Here is a 20,789-nt window from a genome sequence, read left to right on the forward strand (position 1 = left end):
CGCTGGGTAGCACTCTGCTCCGGAACCCAAGGTTAGTGGTTATTGGGTATGTGTGGTTAGTGGGATTAGTCATGTGTCCTCAAGGAAACCACTGCTCACATTTACACCAGTTTCTCTGTGGTGGATTCAGTTAATAGGAGTTAGACATGATCATTAGTGGAGGAATATATGAGGTCATGCAGATGGTTGGTGGCATTAATAGATGACTAGAAAAGATTAGGTATTGTTAGTTTGTATTCATATGATTTTCAAAGAAGGAGAGTTTGTGATCTTTGAATTAAGTTATATATAATAATAATATAGACTTCGCACTTTGCTTCTCGATGGGATGGCAGTGGTGAAGGATAGAAAATCATTTGCGGCAGTGAATGTAAATAATTATGATATCAATGAGTTAAACCCATGATAAGCACTTTATTGAGAAAAAGCACTTTATCAAAAGAAGTACTGTACTAAAAAATAAGTGAATTTTAGTAAATGATTATTTGCTAATAGTAAAAGAAATAAATTATTTGCTGTAGCGAATGTTAATAATCATGATATTAAGGAGTCAAACCTATGATAAGCATTTTATTAAGAAATAGTATTTTATTGAAAGAAGTACTGTATCAAGAAATGAGCGAATTAATGCAAATGATCATGCAATTCTATAAATTGTAACTCATTACAAGGTCATTATATGATTTGGATTCTCATACTGCCATAAGGAGGATTGATTGTATAGGAATAGCTCTACATGGTTACATGAATGGTTTGTGTGTGTTTATACCTTTAAGAGAAGGTGTAGACAAAAATGAGGAGATCCCTTTAAATCTATGTTTTGCACTGCACTATGGGATGGCCCAGTCGAAGACTTTTTGCAGAAACGCGTAGGCCAGGTTTTCTTTGTGGCACCTCGCACTTTGCACTTTATTGAATGAAATTATAAATCCCTTTTGAAAAGCAACTAGTCGGACTGGATTTGTGCCGTCTCTCATAATTGTCCGAAGAACAGTGTGCAGATTGGGGCAGGCTTCCTGGGAGAGAACCATCTCTCTCTCTCTCTATATATATATATGGAGGTTGCCAGTAAGTAGGTATAGTTAGGACCATGCTTCTATAGAAAAAACATTTTTTGACTTGCCTATACCTTTGACGAATCTTCACTAAATTTTCCCAAAAAAACTGTAGCAATTAATCTTGTTACGCACAGAAAGTTTCGGGGTGATCCGTCAAATAGGGGCCGAGAAAAAGTGGTGTGTGAAAAAAGTTGTGTTTCTCATGTTAATTCCTATAGGATCTTTAGACATGTCTACAGCCCGAAACACCTGGAGAGATCTACACCAGATGTGGCAGAAAGCTAGCTTTTGGTATGCAGATTGATCTTTTGTTTATTTGGAGTAAATCCGTTCAGTAGTTTTTGAGACATTAAAGGGAAAATAAAGGGGCGTGGCCAAGATGGCGGCGTGAGTGGACGCGTTCGTCCGAGCTCCGCCGCCCTGGCCCCAGAGCTCTGATGCGCGACCCTGCAGGGTGATGGCTCGGGGTGCCCAAGGGCAGTGAGTGGTGCCGCAGACCAGAGGGCGCCCCGAGGAGACCGGGGGAGCCCGCGGCGTCACGAGTCGGGGGCGAGGAGCGGCCAGCCTAGCCCCGTGCCCAAAGCCGACGTGTGCTTTTCGCGGCGGATCAAGCCGCGTGGTGGGCCCCGATCCTGCTGCTCCCTTGGACGTGGGAGCCGCGGAGGCAGCGGCCCAGGAGGACGGCGAGGGGGCCTGAGCGCGGTGAAGACTGTGTCGGGGCCCGAGGAGCTAAGCGGTGCGGGCCTTCCTGTGAGGCGGAAGCCCCCTCCCTACTGGACTTCCCTTGGTGGACGGGCGGCCTGGAAGAGGCGGCAGAGGTACGGGGGTGCATCTGGTCGCCCCGACCATGAAGTAGGAAGATGCAGGGCGGAGAGACAGGGCCGGGCCCCCGAGTGAAGGTTCTGGCGACATAGTGGGGCCACGACTGGCAAGAGAGAGCACAAGTGCGCAAGGCCAGTAGCTGTCCCGGGTACGGGGGCTTGCGGTGGTCTGGCCCCAGAGGGAGCCTGAGAAGGGGCCCAGGAGGGCAGCCTGCACGATCGTGACAACACACAAGAGTCATGGCGGCGTCCAAGTCTAAGCGGGAGCGATCAGTCAGAGAAATGCTGACCGAGGCCCGCCCGGCACCGGGTGGCGCGGGTGAGGAGCCGCCGGCGACGAAGTACCCAGAGAGGCGGGCAGAGACGGAGCTGGACGAGGGCTCCCCGGTTACGAAGGGCTTCCTTACCTCCTTATTTGACTCGCCCCGGAGTGATATACAGGATCTCCGTAGGGACATTTCTCAAGAGGTGAGAGAGATACGAGGCGAGGTCACGTCCCTAGGGGAGTAAGTGGCACAGATGGAAGACGGCGAGATCTCTCGCGGCGAGGAGGTGGCGGGCCTGCAACAGGAGGTCGTCAGCCTGTGGGAGCAGCAGGACCTCCTCCAGATAGCAGTGGAGGACTTAGAGAATCGCTCGAGGAGGCATAATATAAGCATCAGAGGGGTCCCGGCGGGGGCTGAGAAGGAGGACACTGGTGATTTCGTGGTGGGTCTGTTTCGCTCAATACTTGGCCTGGAGGAGACCCAGGAGATTACCTTGGACAGAGTTCATCGAGTGGGCCGTGCCGGTGGGGCTGGAGACCGACCACCGGATATTCTAGCCTGTGTTCACAACTATGGGCTTAAAGAGAGCATCTTGCAGCGGGCCCACAATCTTCAGCAGGTGCATTTCAGAGGACATGAGCTCCAATTATTCCAGGACCTCTCTGCACGGACCCTGCAGAGGCGGCGAGAATTCAAGCCCATTACGGAGCATCTGCGAGCGCATGATGTGTCTTACTCTTGGGGCCACCCGTTCCGACTTGTCTTCCGCTGGGAGGATCAGCACCGACAGGTGAGTTCCATATCGGAGGCAAACCGGATCCTGCGCTTGGAGAATGCTAGCCAGGATTCGGGCGATAAGGTGGGCTTGGCTGGCGAGGATCGCCCACGCTGGCGGCGGAAGGAGAAAAGAAGGAAACTACAGCGCCCTACGGTTTCGGAGCTGAGGTCGGAGCGGGAGTCTGTCTTGAGTAGCGTGGCCACTGGGACTAATGCCTGAGGGAGCGGTGGCCGAGGAGAGCTGGACTGCTGAGGGTCGCATCGTTTTTGGCCTGGTCGCCGCTTAAGAGGGGTCAGGGTGGTGGGGTCGATGGACCTGGCTCGATGAATTTGAGTGGTTCTACAGCCCTGTGGAGACTTTACCTCGAGGAGATATATGTGCGAGGAATTTTTGGTTGTGAGCACCTGTTGTGCGTACTGGTTGTATGTTGGTGTGCTTCCCTGAGATGTTGTCTTTTGGGTGGAGGCGTCGTCTGGCCCCGGTGTTCGGAGTGGTTGATGGTTTGGTCTGGGGTGGGGTTTTCCCGTGAGGTTTCTCCCTTCTTGACCGCTTTACTCATCTTGAGGTATGATTATTAAGTGTATAAGCTTGAATGTCCAAGGGCTTAATAGTCCGACTAAGAGGTTGGCATCCTGTCGGCCCTAGAGAGGTCTGGGAGTCATATCTGCCTCTTGCAGGAGACACACCTCATGCAGAAGGACATATGCCGCATGCGTTCTAAGTGGTTCCCTAGGCAATTCTGGTCTTCAGCTTCCTCGAAACATGCAGGGGTTGCGATATTACTAGAGCGCTCATTCCCCGGGGAAGTGGTGGCAAAATTACATGAGGTGCAAGGAAGGTTTTTGGCCGTAAGGATGAGGTTGGGGGCCTTTTCCTTTACTATTGCTTCCCTATATGCCCCTAATACTCAGCAGGAAGTCTTCCTGAGGCAGGCTTTGACCCCGATGCTGCACTCGCCGGATGGCGCCATTTTGGTGGGGGGCGATTTTAACTTGGTGATGGATAATGATCTGGACCGCTCCGGTCACCGCCATGGGCAGACGGGGTCCTTGACAGCGGCGGGCTGCCAGTGGCTGGCTGAGTGTGGCTTGGAGGACGTGTGGAGGAGGGCGCATCCCACGCTTAGGGATTATTCCTTTTACTCAGCAGCGACCAAGACATATGCTCGGCTCGACCTTTTCTTGGCTTCGCAGGAGTTCCTCTCCCGAGTTAGGGAGTCTGCGATTGAGCCTCAGGCCCTGTCGGACCATGCTCCTGTCACTGTAGAGGTTGATATGAGCATGGAGCGGGTGGGGGCGTCGGGATGGCGATTTAGGGATTCGTTGCTTCAGAATGACGCAACGGTGGAGTCGATCCGACATGCAATCACGGACTACCTTAGTTTTAATGACGATGGGAGCACCTGCTTGGGGACGCTGTGGGAGGCATTGAAGGTGGTGGTGAGAGGAGAGGTGATGTCGTTGTCCACTAGGGATAATAAAGCAAGGAGACTGATGAGGGAGGAGCTGGAACAGAAGGTGGCAGTATTGGAACCCTCCCATAAACGACGGGTGCCCCTAGAATCTGGCGGGAGCTGGAGAAGGTAAGGAAGCAGTTGAAACGGCTAGATTGGGACAGGGGAGAGTACGCAGTGGCACGCCTTAAGCATAAGTACTACATTGGGAGTAATAGATGTGGGAAGCTTTTGGCACACCGGTTACGAGCGCAGCGCGCAGCGCCGACGATGTAGCTGGTCCGTTCTCCCTCGGGAGTGGAAGCGCGAACGAGCGATCAAATTGCAGAGGCGTTTGCAGAGTTCTATCAGGGATTGTATGAGGCGGATGATCGGGGCAATGTGGATCCTGATGCGTTTTTAGAGGGTATTGCAATTACTCCCCTAGGCGGCTTCATTAGATCAACCTGTAAGAGCGGAAGAGGTCATATCAGCAATTTCGCGCTTGCAGGTGGGGAAGTCCCCTGGCCCAGATGGTTTTACGGCACTTTTTTATAAGACCTTTTGTGTGGAATTGGTATCAATATTAGTGCGGCTCTTCAACTCCAAACAGCCAGTATGCTGGATGCCACTATTGTGGTTATACATAAGCCGGGGAAGGATCCTGAGGAATGCGCCTCTTATAGGCCGATCTCGCTCTTGAATATTGATGCCAAATTATTTACAGGAATACTTGCCCATCGTCTCAATTTCTACATGCCGGGTCTTGTGGATCCTGACCAAGCAGGTTTTATACCGCACAGGCAGTGCAGCGATAACACGAAGCGATTGCTTCATCTGCTAGACAAAACGGATCGTTCTCGCCGGGAGGCGCTTTTCCTTTCTATTGATGCGGAGAAGGCGTTCGATAGGGTCCATTGGCCATATCTGTTCAGGGTGCTTGAACGCTTCGGACTGGGCCCGGGCTTTATGGCGTGGATCCGTTGTATTTACCAGGCACCTCGTGCTGTGGTCCGGGTTAATGGGACGCTATCATTGCCGTTCCCAATCCGACGAGGAACTCCGCAGGGGTGCCCGCTCTCCCCTCTCCTGTTTGCGCTTTACATGGAGCCCCTGGCGCAGCGTCTGCGTGATAGTCCTCAGATCACTGGTGTGAAATTCGGGGGCGATGATCACCTCGTCTCCCTGTATGCGGACGATGTGATCCTTACCCTGGCAGAGCCCGCGACCTCGCTGCCTGCGCTTATGGGGATACTTGATGAATTTGGCCGGGTCTTGGGATTCCGGATGAATATGCAGAAGTCACAGGTCCTGAGTCGGTTTATTAGCGCGGAACATAAAAGTGACCTGAGGGCTCGATTCCATTTTATAAGGTCGTCCTCGCGGCTTCCTTATCTAGGGATTGACTTGGCGCCTTCCGTTGCTAGAACGGCGACTCTGAACTACTCGAAATTGGTTCGGGAGGTGCAGCGAGATCTAGAGACCTGGGGGAGACTCAAGCTGTCCTGGCTGGGCACAGTTGCGGCGGTGAAGATGACTATCTTGCCACGTGTCCTGTATGTGTTCCAGGCGCTTCCCCTGACGCCTCCGCCCGAACGATCGCAACCCTTCAAACGGCAGTTCTGAGATTTATCTGTGAGAGTAGAGCGACGCGTCTTCCATGACGTGTTCTGTACTGCCTCAAGGGGATAGGTGGGTTGGCAGTTCCCTGCCTCGTACGATATTTTCAGGCGGCGCAGTGCGTTTTTTTTTAGAATGGAGTCGCCCGTCTACTGAGAAACATTGGTGCTTCATGGACCAAGCGTTGGCGGGTTCCCATATATGGAAGGAGCCCTGGCTTCGACATCGGCACAGGGCGAGCGGTCTTTATTCATCCCCAATTACGGAGGCAACGTTGCGTGTATGGGATGCGGTGGCTGGTCGATTGGGGCTGACGACGTTCCCATCCCTGATGCCCCTCTAGGTGCGAACCCTGACTTTGAACCGGGGCTACAAGTGGAAGCATTGCGCCGATGGTATGAAGGGGGCTGTAAAAGGGTGGGGAGTCTCTTTGATGAGCAAGGAGTGATCTCCTTTGACCAGATGAGGGAGACATATGGCTTAACAAGGGCAGACAGGATGATGTACTATCAAATACGGCATTGGGCCCTGTTGCCAGCTAATAAAGCATTAATAGATAGGCCGCTAACGCCGTTTGAGAAATGGATCCTAGTGAAGAAGGATGATAAACGAGTGATCTCGGAGCTTTACGGAATTCTGCAGGGGGAGGGTCGCCCGCCTAAGTCTAAGGGTCAGTTGAGATGGGAGAGGGAGTTGGAAAGGGAGCTGTCTGACGAAGATTGGGATAGTATCTTTTGTAGGACACACCACACAGCTTACAATGCAGCAGGCACAGAGACAGCATATAAGGTGGCCTCCTATTGGTACTTTACCCCAGCAAGGATACACGCCTGGGCTCCCACTAAGTCTAGCCTCTGCTGGAGGGGGTGTGGGGGCAGCGGTACGCTTGTGCATCTACTCTGGCATTGCCCCAAGCTCCATAGATACTGGGAGAGTGTTATAGATGCTATTGATGCAGCGTTTAGTACTCAGATCCCCAGATTCCCATTGTATACCTTGTTGGGATTGCCCAACCCGCTCACCTTCCCCCTGAGATCATTAAAAGGGCGGCAGATGGCCCTGGCCCTCAATGCGGCGTTGCAGCTGATATTAGCGATGTGGGGTACAGACAGAATACCGACATATACATCATGGCTTCATAAGCTGTGGTTTATTCTGGCTATGGAGAAGCTTACTCTGACCTCACAGCAGCAGGGGGGTGACTTCAGGGACTTGTGGCAACAATTCTTGCAGATCTTATCCACTGAGTTCACTAAGTTGACATGCCCGGCCTACTTGAGAGTGCTGGGTCTGACCTGAGCTTATGGGAGTATGTTTGCTGGAGAGATTCTTGGGAGAACCGGGAACATGTGGGGGTAGGACAGGGGACTCGAGAGTCTGGTGGATGACGGGCCTTCTCAGGGAAACAAGGTTGGTGTTTTACTAATCATTTCTATGTTGTATATTACTATGCGTGGAGTTCGCTTCACAGTGCAGCACATGATGGTGGGTGATCCTCCTGGGTGGGGGAGTACAGAGAGGAGGCGAGGACGAGGCCCTCTCGGACATGGCTAAGCAGGACATGATTGCTATGGGCCGCCCAATACTTCCAGACTAGTACCGCTGCATTGTGATTGCCTTATTGTGAAGAGTTGTATTTGGTATGTTAATAACTTGAAAACAATAAACAGATTTGATCCATAAAGGGAAAATAAATTTGCATATCTCTGACTGCGAATATTTTGTGACTATATCACGAATAATTTGCAAATTGACTCAAATACACATGCAAAAAGAAGCGCTGTAATTGGCTGACTAGAAATTTGTGGCTGCCATTTTATTTCACGGGACACGGTCCCCAGGGGTGAAAATTGCAAATTTAAAGTGGCGTATGGGGTCAAGGGGAAGGTACCCTGACCCAAGGGGTGTGATATAGATGTGTTTAAGGGATAGGTTATGAGTTTGAAATAATGTTTCATTGCCATGCGCTGTATTTGTGAAAAGATGCAAATTTTCCATGAATTTCACAATTTATTTGCAAAATATTCACGATTATTATTAAAATTGAAAGAAAAACCACAGACTAATTTCTACACTAATTCTTTCTCTCATACATGAACTCAGAGAAGGGGGCGCTAGAGGGCGGCCGGGCAAGATGGCCACACTATCGTGAGGCTCCTGCAGCCCAGAGAAAAAATCCATTAATATCCTGCCTGGGGCTCAAGTACCGGACCCTGGACCTGCCGTGGGGGTGTGCGCTGATACCAGCCCCCTGCTATTTGTGGTAGTTATTAGCGGGACGCCGCTGAGTGACGACGGGAGAGCAGAGTGCGTCAGATGGGCCTACGGATACTGGGCTGCCTGCCTGGGTGCTGCTGCGCGGAGCTGCCGGCTGGAGTGAGACAGCGGGCGGCTCTGGAATGTGACAGCGGCTGCGGGAGAAGCCCTAAGTGAAACGTGTGCGGCGTTGTGGGAAGGGGACACTCGCTCAGTGCACCAGACAGGCGGTGAGGCACGGCCTGAACTGCGTCGCGGAGACGTGAGACCCGGGTGACGGGACGACAACACGCAACGGAGAGCCGGGACCTAGCTGGCCTGACGAGCCGGACGACGGTGGACCCGGTGCGATGCTGGAGGTGAGAAGCACTAGACCGCACCCGAGAACACAGGAAGCTGGGCCATCCCCAGAGGACGATGCATGTAGAGCGTGGTGGGGCCTAGGACACTGTGAAGGAGGGTGCGGATTGACCTGCGAGAGGATGGCACACTACGAGATACCGAGGCTTTTGGGCCTGAGGGGGTGAACTGCGCAAAATTAGATAGGATTTTCAAGGTGGGGAGCGCTCAAGCCCGGAAAGGTAAAGACATCACAGTGACACTTGCTTACGGTGCTGGGAAGGGTGCAAGGGCTGGCGGTCCCCCCCCCCTCAGGCCTTCTACCGATCTATTTACACCAGTGCACCCATTTCGCGCGCCGCTTAGACTGCCCTGTTGTCCGGAATACGAGGGGGGGATGCCGGAGGTAGACTCGCGGAATTCCCCTACCGTGACCACAATGGGAAAAACTGATGCAAAGCAGCAGAGGCTGCAATTTGGGGCCAAAAGACACACGGGCCCCCCCAGAACATGTGGAGGGAGATGCTTCGCCGCCCCCACAGGACGAACAGTCTGGCCTCGGCGAAATGAAGGCGCTTTTGCTTACTATGCAGTCTAGTCTGTCCTCAATAGATGGCAAAATGGACACTATGACCACAAGACTGGACCTACTCACCGCTGGGCTAGAGAAACAGTCAGGGCGGATAACTGACGCCGAACAACGAATCTCCCATGTAGCGGATGTAATGCAGAAAAGACAAGAACAACTCTTGCAGATGGATAAACTCCTCAAAGTCATAGCGCTAAAGAACGAAGACTTAGAAGCTAGGTCTAGGCGGAATAACATACGCATAGTGGGTATACCAGAATCGACGAACACTGGCCGGATGGAACAATTCGTAGAGCGGCTACTCTTTACGTTGTTTGGAGAAGATGCTTTTTCGCGCCTGCTAATAGTAGAAAGAGCACACAGGACTCTGATGGCTAGACCTCCGCCTGGCGCCCCGCCTAGACTGATCGTCGCGCGCCTTTTAAACTACAGGGACAGAGATACTACATTGCAGTTGAGAAGAGAAAAGCAACCCTTACAATTTTAGGGTAGTGCACTATCGATATACCCTGATTTCACTACAACTGTTCAGGAAGCTCGGAAAAAATTTGCCATTGTGAAGCAGAAACTGCGACAGCATAATATACAGTATGCTATGTTATATCCAGCGAGGTTGAGGGTTACCCATAATGACAGGAATATGACATTCACAACACCCCAGCAGGTACATGACTACCTAAAGCGGAATCGAGGAAAAAAGGATCCAAAAACTTCTGGGGAGGGGCCGTCAGACTCTCCCTCCAACCTATCGGATCAAGAATGAGCTTGCTCCTTGAGGTACTGTGATCTTCTCTCTTCAGATGAGACCCACATTCGCTCTCAGTAGTGTTCATATCTCATAGTTGTTCGGTGCCTGGTCTTGGTGTGTGCCCCCCTCTGCGGACTGGTGGCTACCGGCACACCTGGACTAACATTCTATCCGGGCACCCCCCTAGACAACAGGGGGTTTTCTGAGGCGGCCCTCTGGAGGTCCTTCCATTGGGAAATTCCCACTTAACTTTGTTATTCGTTTTCTTCTTTGAAATGTCAACCTGTTTATGGATTGATGTATGTTTGGGAGTTAAAGGGAGGGGCATTCCGGGCGGGATTGGGCCGCTTAGGGTGAGGAAGTTTTTTACTCGTTCTGGGCTGCACAGTTCCATATCTGTAGGGCATTGGGCTCTCTACTGGACCCTCACTCTTGGATTGTACATTTTCTCGACCATGACTGCCCATATTAGCGACTGTACACAATGACGTCAGGGAGTAGGGTACAGGGCCTACCAGATGGACAAACGACATACACTGCGTTGCTTGACATGGAATGTTAGGGGGCTGGGAGATCCCCGCAAAAGACGACATATAATGGCATATTTAGAACAGCACAAGATACACATTGTACTCCTACAGGAGACACATTTTACACCTGGGAGGCGTACCATGTTTGGGGACCAATAGTCTGCATACAGCCAACACTCTGCCTACTCCTTCTACTCTAGAGGCACCTCTATCCTTGTCCGTAGGGGTACCTCCTATACACCACTCGGATTTAAAAATGATACACAGGGGAGGTATCCCATTATCGGGGGCCGACTATCGCAATATTCCGTGACCATAGTTAATTGCTATGCGCCTAATACTGATGACCCCTCTTTCTTTGACGCTTTCTGGGGCAGTATTGCGGAAATAGGCTCAAGATATATACTTGGAGCGGAGACCTCAATCTAATGCTAGATTCTCGCAGGGACAGAGGGACGGAGGCCACGACTCAGACGTAGAGCGGCGGAGAGGCTGGGGGCTGACATGGCGGCACAGGATGTGGTAAACGGATGGCGCTGGCTGCATCCCTGTGCTGAAGAGGGCACCTTCTACTCGGCGGTGCACGCAAGCTGGTCCAGGCTAGACTACTGGCTTATATCGCGCCCCCTGATACCCTGGGTGGTAGATATCACGCATCTGGCGCGAACATACTCTGACCATTCCCTGGTTGTGCACGAGCTGAGGATCCCCTTGCATCCCCGCCTCTCTTGTCCTGGCGCCTGTCCCCTCACACTTTGTTGGACGACGTCTTTCGCGGCGAATTACGTGCTGAAATAGCAGATTTCTTTGACCGCAATTAGAATACTGTAGACTACGTTGTCACGATCTGGGAGGCGTTTAAGGTTACTCTTAGAGGGTACTGTTTGGCTAAAGGTGTGGATATACTGTGAGAACTCCGAACTACCTTAGCGAGTTTAGAGTTAGAGATTAACCGGCTGGAGATGGAGCAGATGGAGAGGCCATCGGCGGACGCTACGCGATGCCTGCGAGAAACCGTCACTGAATATCAGGAGGTCATGAAGCGTGAGGTACTATTCAAGGGCAAATAAGCTAGGGCCCGCTCCTATGGAGAGGGAGAGAGACCGGGCAGGTCCCTGACTTATGCTTTACATATGGCCAGACCGGAAAATTCTATACCTGAGATACTAGATGCCACTGGCCGTCTGCTCAGGGACACCTCTGACATACTCAAAGCTTTCACTGATTACTACCAGCATTTGTATTCCTCTACTAGATCGAATCCCCCAGATGTTGACGGGTACTTCGGGGGGGTGGCGCTGGCCTGGTTTAGTGCCGCTCAGTGCGCCTTTTTGGCGGCTGAGCTTGAACAGGACGCGATCCGAGAGGCTGTGATGCAGCTCCAATCGGGTAAAGCCCCGGGCCCTGACGGCATCCCAGCCGAGCTTTATAAAACCTATGTGGACATACTTGCCCCATGGCTGGGACTGGTCTACAGAGAGGCGAGATGGAGTGGAACTCTCCCGCCCACTATGAGAGAGGCCCTGTTGACTACTATATTGAAACCGGGTAAACCTGCGACACGCTGCGATTCCTGTCGCCCATTGTCCCTTATTAATTGCGATACCAAGATACTAGCGAAGGTGTTGGCGAACCGATTGAGTCTCTTGATGTCCTTTTTGGTTAGGCCCAATCTATCTTGATTTATTCCGGGCAGATCCACCTCACATAATCTGCGCACTTTCTTTACTATACAGCAGAGTATGGATCCCGAGATCTCGGCGGCGGCGGTATTCTTAGATGCCGCTAAGGCCTTCGATACCCTAGAATGGGACTACTTGATGGCTATTTTGGGGCTCATGGACTTCCCCCACATGTATATGACATGGATCACCCTTTTATACTCTGATCCAGTGGCCACTGTACAGATTAATGGTCATCGGTCCACCCCGGTCCACATTGAGAGAGGCACGAGGCAGGGGTGTCCGCTTTCGCCACTGCTCTTCGCCCTGGCGATGGAGCCACTGGCTGTGATGCTGCGACAGAATCATGCCACCTTTGCAATTCGCACCACCTCCAGACACATCCTAATCTCGCTATATGCAGATGGCGTAACATTATATCTAAGAAACCCAGAAGACAGCCTAAACCCTGTCCTGCGGGAATTTGTCAAATTTGGCCACATCTCTGGGATACGGGTGAACTGGGAAAAGTCCTTGATCTACCCATTGACGGATCGCACGGCGCGATGCTCCCCTGATTTCCCCCTCGGGTGGGCAGACAACTCCCTTAAATACCTGGGCATTGTGATCACTCGTGACACGCATGAATTGATGCGCTTGAAATATGGGGTGTTACTTGATAGCATACAGTAGATGGTCACGCGTTGGATTGCTCTGCCCTTGTCTCTGGCAGAACGCATATCACTGATGAAGATGATTGTGCTCCCTAAGCTTCTTTATCTGTTTCTCAACATACCGCATCCCCCCGCCCGTCCCTTCTTCAAAGAACTAAGAACACAAATGATTAGGCTGGCTTGGGCTTGTAAACAACCGCGCCTTAAATGGGAAATTATGACGCAACCCTATGAACGTGGGGGCTTTGAAGCGTATTTTTGGTACCACCCTCCCCCGCATATGGCGCATCTTGCGGTGGAGCAGGGATATATGACGCCGGTGCCCAGCACTGCCTACCTTAGGCCTGACCTGGCAGTGGATGGCCCCCGGGGCTCAACCGTGGGGTGTACGCAGCTGGCTTGGAAGAAATTGGCTGCTAGGGTGGGTGGTGAATTACTATACTCGCCGCTGATGCCGCTCGTGGGCCACAAAACGATCTCAATGACTTGTGAGCCGACTGGGATGTGGCTACTCGCTGCGTTGCAGACTCACACATGGGGTGACTTGTATGTGAACTCCCGCTTTAGAGAACAGGACGAAATCAACTCTGATGGCCGCCTCTCCCTCTTGGAGTTCTTTTTGTATAGCCGCCTCCGACGCTCTATAAGGGCTCTATAAGGCCCTCTCGCCCTCCTTTCCCGGGGAGCCGCCATGCCTGCAAGCATTTCATGATTTGCTGCAATGCAGCGCCCCGCGCCACTTAGTGACGACTCTGTATCGCTCAGTACAGCGGGACCAGCCCGGCATTGAGGGAGCGGCACGTAGTAGATGGGTGGAGGAGCTGCGATTTCAGATTACTGAGGCCCAGTGGACATACTGTTGCCAGCAAACCGGTAAAAATTACCGCTAGCAGCAGGCCACGGATCATACACTATAAATACCTACACCGTCTCTACTACACTCCGGCGAAGCTCCATCGACACAACCTTCGAGCCACTGACAATTGTGATAGATGTGGGGCCGAGGGGGCAGACTTCCTCCACCTAGCCTGGTCTTGTCCGAGGGTACTGGAGTATTGGGGAGAGGTGGAGGGAGCGATATCTATTATGATCTCTACACCACTGACACTTACGCAGCTGGTTGCACTCTTAGGACACACTGAGAGAATTGCCCCAGATTATCGTAGATATGTTGACTTTGCACTCTTATTTGCTAAGCGTAGAGTGTCTGATCTAGTGTACGGCAGGATGCAACTTGAGACATATGCTGAGCTGCTGCCGCCCTCATCCCGCCCTAGAGATATCTGGGCTCCACTGGACGTGTACTTGCTCAGACAATCAGAATCCAATGACGATGCAACCCCAGTGAGATGCCCTTTGTGAGATGTGTGACCACTGGGTCATAGAGGCTCGGAGTCTGAAGGTGGGCCGTTAAATGCAGGGACACTGGGCAGGTGTTAGAGGAGTCTAAGATATGGAAGCGAGGCGCTCATGCCGCCAGACCTCGGTGCATTTCTACTTCGTGAGGTGGGTTAATGACAGCTGAACCTTGTCGCATTTAGAAGTCCAGTTGCTGTATGACTGTTTAACTTGGATGGAGTGGAGCTCAGACGAGTGGGTTTATGTTAATCGTTTTAACTGTTTTAATTACTCGCATTGAATTGTTGCTTACCTCGTAATGAGGATATGATGTATACATTGCAAAACCAATAAACAAAGTAAAAAAAAAAAATACATGCACTCAGAGATTCAGGCGCCCCCTTACACACCCACCCATAGACTCACACATCCTCTTTCAGATCCACTTAGACACTCACGCACCCACTCACAGATCCACAGACAGGGACAGGCCCTGTGTACAACCTGTGCTGCGTTGCGCACAGCCGCAGGCCATGAGTGGTGCGGGGTTGAGTGGTTATAAGAGCTTGGCTGCAAGGCCTGCCTCCAGACAAGGCCTTGTGACCAACCCCCCTCGGCCATCAGCGGTGGGGGTTGGAATAACGTATAGTAATTAAAATTACTTTACGTTAAAAAAACATTAGAAATTCACTGAAAAAAAATAAAGGTTACAGGGAGGTTATAGTTAGATTCTGAATTTACTCTTACAAAACAATAGAATTTAAGTTAGAGTTCTTTCAAGTAACTATAACTCGCACCCTAAGGTAACTATAACTCACGCCTAGGGGTGTAGTTTGGTCAGCAAGATTGGGGGGATGGGTGAGAGCTTCAGATTTTCTGACAATCAAGCTGGCATATAGGCCCTCATTACGACCCTGGTGCTCAGAAGACCGCCAGGGCCGTGGTGGCGGTCTCACCGCCGACAGGCCAGCAGTGAAAACCACCACATTACGTGTGTGGCAGTTTTGCCTCTGCCAAACTGCCACATCTCTGCTGGTACCACCAGGACGGTAGGACAGCCGGGCTGGAGGACAGCACCTCCGGGCTGGCTGTCCACTGAAGACCGCTGGTGGTATTATGAGTTCCCTTTCCACCAAGGTTTCCGAGGCCGTAGCACCTCCACAAAAACCCTGGCCGAAAGGCTGCCAGCGACAGGAAATTCCTTTCCTGTCACCAGCAGACGACTCCCCCAACTCCCTTCAATTCCTTGACCCCACTATTCCATGACAGCACACCTCTTCCCTCACCCCCTTCCATGAAAGAACACCCTACCCCCACCCACCTTCCATGACAGCACCCACCTTCCCCCTTCCATGAGAGCACCCCACTCCTTCACCCCACCCTCCACACATACATGCATTCACCAACCCGCATACATACACGCATTCACCAACACGCATACATACACTCATTCACTCGCACCAACAGACACGCATTCACACAAACATACCAACATGCACTCACTTCAACAATCACACATGCATACACACTTACATTCACACACAACACCCCCACCCCTCTCCCCTGTGAGACAATCATCTTACCTTGTCCAGCGAGGAGGTCGCCCGCCAGGAAACGGGACCTGGCGCTTTCACTGCAGGCAGCGCCCCACCACCAGGACACTGCCACACCGTATTACTGCCCGTAATACGGCGGACGGAGTCCTTTTGGCGTGGCGGTGACACCTGTGGAACCACCTATGTGCGGCCGACCACCAGCACGGCTGCCAAAGGATTTTCTCCCAAATTGTGGTGGAAATCTTTCAGTACTTGTAATATGGCGGTTGGAAGACCACCAACACTGGCGGTCTTCTGGCACCCGTGGCTTCAGCAGTCTTTGTAAAAGACCACCAAAGTTGTAATGTTTAAATATGTTATACAACAAAGAGGGTGCATGCGAGGGGTTTAAGGGGCAGTGGAAAGGGAGAGGAATGCAGATTAGTAGGAGTACTAGTAGAGAAAACACAATATTTTGTAAAATAATCAATATTTTTGAGGACTTACAAAACAGAGAGGAAGAGGGTGTGTGCGGCTTTTGTCTGTGTGTATGTACAAATTCCCGGTGAAACACAACTGACAGCTCAAAAAGGCAACTGACAGCATCTGTACCCAACTATTTATGAGAAAATACATTTATTGGGGGTGTAATACTCCAAACAACACCCCTCTACTCACAGAAGGCAGTGGAAGATGCCAAAGAGCTACTCAGCAAAAGAGAGAGAAGTTGCTGTTTGAGAAGAAGAGAAGCAATAGAAGTGTTTCACAGCATACTAGATTCATTACCACATACTGCAGTGAGGAAAATCAACTCAGAAAGATTGTGTGCAAATACTGACATTTGGTCAAGAATTACCTCACAATTGACCCACTGGTTCTAAGAAGACCAGGGATAACATACAGAACGGCTAGGTCAATGAGGTATGATCTGTTAAGGTCCAGTTCAGAGGTGGCTGTCAGATCCAACTGGTTAGAGAGCAGTTGTGGTTTTATACAGTGTAGGAAGTGCAAGGCTTGCCAATGTGGCATTAACAGAATTTAGATTTGCTCCCCGCTGTGAAGAAAGCCAATGAAAATCTTAGGATCCTACAATTGTAGAACTGACTATGCTTTTTATATACTCACCTGTGAGTGTGCCAAGGTATATGTGGGTAGCACTATCCACCAAGTTCACTAGCAGATATTACAACATGTCAGAGCTATAAAGACGAAAGATAGAACATACCCAGTGGTACATCATTTTGAGTGCATGCAAGTAATGGCATGGTACTACAATATTGGGTGACAGATGCCATACCTAGGCAGTACAGAGGTGGGAAGAGGGAAAGATAATTGCACAAACTTGAGTCTAAGTACACTATAGAGTTTGATAGCAAAACCTCAGGTAGACTAAACATGGGCGAAGACCAGTATACTCATTTGTAATGCTGTTCCCTCAAAATCAGAGATTTCATGTTGTGGTGTCAGATAGATACAGTTCATAAAGATATTCAGGAAATAGTTAACAGGTGATGAAAGACATTCTAGACCCTCTTGAGCAAGAAAAGATTATGGCCCTCATTACAACCCTGGCGGTCGGTGTTAAATCGGCGGTAATACCGCTAACAGGCTGGCGCAAAAAGAAAAGGGATTACGACCACAGCGGAAACCACCAACATAGACAGCCACTTTAACACTCCGACCGCCACGGCGGTACAGACAAACAGCATGGCGGTCACCGCCAACAGTCAGGCGGAAGATAATGTACCGCCCACACTATTATGACAGGCCAATCCGCCACCTTTTCCGGGGCGGATTCAAAGCGAACAAAAGCACAGCAGAAACAGGACTTGGAAGGGGAAACACTCACCTCTACACAACCCACGAGGAACCAGGACGCCATGGAGCCTGAACTCCAAATACTCCCTGCGATTGTCTTCCTGCTCCTCTACCAGGAGCACGACTGACGGCGGCTATGACCACGGTGAGTACTGCACCTACAACACAGAGGAGGGGGAGGGAAAAGAGAGTGACACACACACGCAACACGCAACACTCCCACCGCCACCCTCACCCACAACAACACACACACCAATACATGCTGAAACATTACATTTACAGCCCTCAACCCCCCCTGGAAGAACGCAATGACAAAAGGAAATGAGTTGAACGATTGTAATCATGTAAAATCCATTAGTCAAAATTTTATATACACTATAAACAAATATGTCCACCAAGAATTCAAGTCCAGGTACTGCACCAATATAGTCCGTGGACCACTGGGCCCAAAATGCATGGGCGAGGCCCACACAAGATACCCGATCAAAACGGTGGGAACACTGCAGGGGCATCAGATGGAAAAAAAACAGACACCTCAGGGGGAAGGAAAGGGGGGGCACCTCAGCCGGATGAGTGCACGACGCCAGCTCCATGAGGGGGCTCCATGCCCACTGATGTATCTTGGGGAGTGCAAAGCCACAGTCTCTCAAGTCTCTCCAGTGGGTGGGTTGCCCACTGCTTTATCCTGGGAAGTGCAAAGCCACAGTCTCTCAAGTCTCTCCAGTGGGTGGGTTGCCCACTGCTGTATCCTGGGGAGTGCAAAGCCACAGTCTCTCAAGTCTCTCTAGTGGGTGGTTTGCCCACTGCTTTATCCTGGGGAGAGCAAAGCCACAATCTCTCAAGTGGATAACAGTCTCCACTGGTTCTGGAGGGGGCTTTGTGCCCAGAGTGCTTCATCCTGCCAAGGACTGAGGTAGTGGATGCCTATCTCCACTGGTTCTGGAGGGGGCTTTGTGCCCAGAGTGCTTCATCCTGCCAAGGACAGAGGTAGTGGATGCCTATCTCCACTGGTTATGGAGGGGGCTTTGTGCCCAGAGTGCTTCATCCTGCCAAAGACAGGGGTAGTGGATGCCTATCTCCACTGGTTCTGGAGGGGGCTTTGTGCCCAGAGTGCTTCATCCTGCCAAGGACAGCCGTAGTGGATGCCTATCTCCACTGGTTCTTTTGTGCCCAGTGTGCTTCATCCTGCCAAGGACAGAGGTAGTGGATGCCTATCTCCACTGGTTCTGGAGGGGGCTTTGTGCCCAGAGTGCTTCATCCTGCCAAGGACAGAGGTAGTGGATGTGACAGTCCACTGATGGTGGGGCAACATGGAAGCTGTCCAGGCCCCTGGAACTGACCACCAGCCTCATACGAATGACCACTGGGGAAGGCAGCCATGTCTGCGGTGGTGCCACTGGCTCAGGATGTGGCGTGGCCGCTGGCGGTGGGCTCAGTAGCGGCGGTGCTTGCGGCGGTCATTGGGCAGCGGTGCTGGTGGCGGGCTCACTGACTTTGGTGCTGGCGGCGGTGTCATGAGCGGCGGTGCTGGTGGCGGGCTCACTGACCTCGGTGCTGGCGGCGGTGTTATGAGCGGCGGTGCTGGTGGTGGGCTCACTGACCGCGGTGCTGCTGAAGGGCACAGTGTCTGCGGTGCTGGTGAAGGGCTCAGTATCTTGGGTGCTGGCGGCGGTGCCCGTGGCGGCGGTGCATGTGGCGGTGCCGGTGGCGGTCTTCTCCGCCGTGCAGGTTGGCGGCGACATTGACTTGCCTTTCTTTTGCAGGCCCTTCCCCACCTAGGATAGTGGCGCAGCTGTCTTGCCACTCCCAACTGTTGTCTTGGCTGAGCCCTTGGTGGCAGGTGTTTTGGCCTTCTCCCTCCTGGATGTGGGCAACTTCTTCTGTTTTGGAGGTGGGGGAATGTCCTTGGACTCGCTCCTTGGGACACTGGCAGCCCTGTTGCTTGGCGCACTCCAGAATCTGGTTATTTCTTGCACCACTGTGCCCGGTGATATGGTGGCTGAGGTGCTGGGTTGGGACCTGGAAAGGCAGGCCCTGGGGGGGGAGGTGTAGGGAAGAGGTCAACATTTGAGAGGAAAAGCTTTTTTGACACACTGGGACGGGTAGATGGAGGGAGTTTGGGAGAGGATGAAGAGGTAGTGGTTGTAAGAGGTGTTCGTATGCTGACTTTGGGTGAAGGTGCATGGGCTGGAGGCTGTCGTGAGGTGGATGGCTGTTGGGTGGGTGTTTGGCTGCGTTTGTGTAGTTTGGGAGGAGGGCTCACAGACACACTGGGAGAGGACACAGGGGATGTGTGAATGGTAGTGGGGGTGGTGACTGCACGTGAGCGGTGTGTGGTGATGGGTGCGCTGGTGATGAAGGTAGTGGCTGAAGATGTAGTGCATGCAGGTGTGAGTGGAGACGTGACAGGGAAGGAGGAGGGAGAGGTGGAGGAGGGGGACACAGTGGAGGCAGTGGATGTTGGCATGTCTCCCTGGGTATGATGCTTGTGTGAGTGCCTGTAGGATGTGTGGTGCTTATGTTTGCCAGAGCCACCCTTGTGTGTTGAGGTGTGTGCATGCTGGTCTGATGGTGTGCTTGGGATAGGCTGAGGTACTGGGGATTGGGTCTGGGTGGAGGAAGTTGGAGGGAGGAGTCTGGACACAGGGACAATGACTGCCATCAGTGCAGAAGCCAGAGCCTGAAATGCTCTCTGTTGGGCTGGCTGGCCAGAATGAATGCCCTCCAGGTATGCATTGGTCTGTTGCAACTGTCTCTCTACACCTTGGATGGCATTCAGAATGGTAGACTGCCCAACAGTGAGGGATCTCAGGAGGTCAATAGCCTCCTCACTGAGGGCAGCAGGGCTGACTGGGGCAGTTCCTGAGGTGCCTGGGGTGAAGGAGATGCCCACCCTCCTGGGTGAGCGGCCACGGGACACACGCTGAGGGGCTGCTGGGAGGGTGGTGCTGGTAGGGGGGGTGGCGGCTGTACCTGTTGATGCGGGGGCACAGAGGGGCCCACCACCGCAAGGGAGCTCCCATCAGAGGAGGAGTCGGTGCCGCTGGTCTCTGCTCCTGTCCCCGCCGTGGAGCTTCCCTCGCCCTCCGACCCACTGGTGACTTCTGACTCCACTGTCTCGGCCTCCAGGGCCATGTGGGATGGAGCTCCCTCCTGCTCCGTTGGCACAGCTCCTCCGCCTGATGATGCTAATACACACAAGAACAGGGAGACCACAAAAAGGGGGGGGGGGGAGAAAGAAGAAAGACATGTTCAGTGCATGCAATACTGCTACAGTTGGCGGACACTACAGACACAGCAGCCCTCTGCACTACGCCATGCACTTA

Source organism: Pleurodeles waltl, chromosome 3_1 (assembly GCF_031143425.1).
Source record: "Pleurodeles waltl isolate 20211129_DDA chromosome 3_1, aPleWal1.hap1.20221129, whole genome shotgun sequence".
Classification (NCBI taxonomy): Eukaryota; Metazoa; Chordata; class Amphibia; order Caudata; family Salamandridae; genus Pleurodeles; species Pleurodeles waltl.